Here is a 1,815-nt window from a genome sequence, read left to right as displayed (position 1 = left end):
AATTTGTTGATTGCCATTTTGTCCTATTGACAGTGTCTTTTGCCTTATAGAAGAAGCTTTGCAACTTTATGAGGTCCCATTTGTCAATTCTTGATCTTAGAACTAAAGACAATATTCTAATCAAATTAATCTCTTTTGTAAAAACCTTTGCTAGGTTGTATAACCACTCAGGGTTTGACTCTTCATCATCCTTTGACTCCATGATGGAAAAACTTTCTCCTCCTGCTCCTGACCTTTCTCCTCCTCCATCTCTAGCTCCTATTCCTGTCCAATCACAGGTCTGTCACTGCCCGAACAGAGGCAATTAACAGGAGGCTATGACTTTGAGAAAAGAGCAGGGGAGCTAATTACATGGACAAGTTTTAATTTAAAACTGGTATGGATTATTAATAAACAACATCTTGAGGAGTAAAATGCTTAGGGATTTGTTTAATGAAAACTTGCAAGATATTTATACTTTAAACTCAAAGACATTACTGAGAGAAATTATTAAAATGAAGGACTGAAAAAGTGATGAGGCCATCCATGTTCATGGATAAAGAGGTTCAATGGCATTGGTTAGAGTTTAGCACAGCTCTTCCTCCAATCCCAGTAAGTCGTTAGCAGAAGTTGACTCAACAACTTATATAGGAGTATGACAACACAAAATAGATGCTATCATTTTGAAAAAGAACAAACTTGAAAGCTTCACATTCTGAATTTGGAAGCTTTCTGGGCTGCACTGAGAGCAGAGGGAGTCTGGTGGAGGGACAGTCCCAAGCATCAGTGGGACAGCATCTAGAATTAGAGCCTCACACTACGGTCAGGTAGGTCTTGAGAAATCAATCAATCCAGCTTAGTACGAGAAAGGACAGTCTTCAAAACAATTGTGAAGAAGACTGTGAAGCAATTGGCTATTTACATACAAAAGACAAAGTTAGAGTCTTTGTGTTGTTGTATTGTATGAAGAAACAAACAGACAAACCCTCCCCCAAGATGGATAATATGCATCCATTTCTAATGTAAGAAATAAACTGTAGAATGTTTAGTGAAAATGCTCATGACCCAGGGCTAGGCAAAGTGTTTGTACGTACAGCACCAAGTATGAGTCAAGAGACTGAAATTATGAAACTGAACTTTGTTACAAGAACAGTGTGTGTGTCAGAACAAAACACAACAGCATAGGCAAGGAGAAAATCTTTACAAAGCAAATATTTGATAAAGGACACATGTGCTTAGAAGATATAACCCCTTCTTAAAACCCAATAGTCAGAAGACTAAGAAAGTGTGAGAGTAAAACTTTCGTGGGTCTGGAGAGATGGTTCAGAGGTTAAGAGCACTGATGGCTCTTCCACTGGTCCTGAGTTTATTTCCTAGCAACCACATGGTGGCTCACAAACATCTATAATGGGACCCATTGCCATCTTCTGATATGTTTGAGGCCAGTGAGAGTGTACTCACTACATAAAGTAAATAAAATCTTTAAAAAACTCTCATATAAATATATTTGAACAAGTACCTCACTGAGGAAGATGTGCAAATAGGGAACAAGTGTCTTAGCATAGACAATTAATATGGAATTATAAATCAGAACTGTGTGATGTCACATAGCACCCAATAGCATGGCCGTGGTTAAAGGAAGGCATGTCAAGCGCTGGGAGGATCTGGGGAACAGGAACTCACACACTGCTGGTCAGAGCCATTTTGAAAAAACACTGGGCTGGTCTCTTGAGATGTTAAGCACAAATATATCATGAAGCTTGTTGTTCTACATTAGATGTTTACTTAAAAAATAGATATTTGTACAGTTTTTCACATGAATATCTATGGCAACAT

Source organism: Mastomys coucha, unplaced genomic scaffold (assembly GCF_008632895.1).
Source record: "Mastomys coucha isolate ucsf_1 unplaced genomic scaffold, UCSF_Mcou_1 pScaffold22, whole genome shotgun sequence".
NCBI lineage: Eukaryota > Metazoa > Chordata > Mammalia > Rodentia > Muridae > Mastomys > Mastomys coucha.
The sequence above is the reverse complement of the archived record's forward strand: the minus strand, read 5'-3'. Positions refer to the sequence as shown.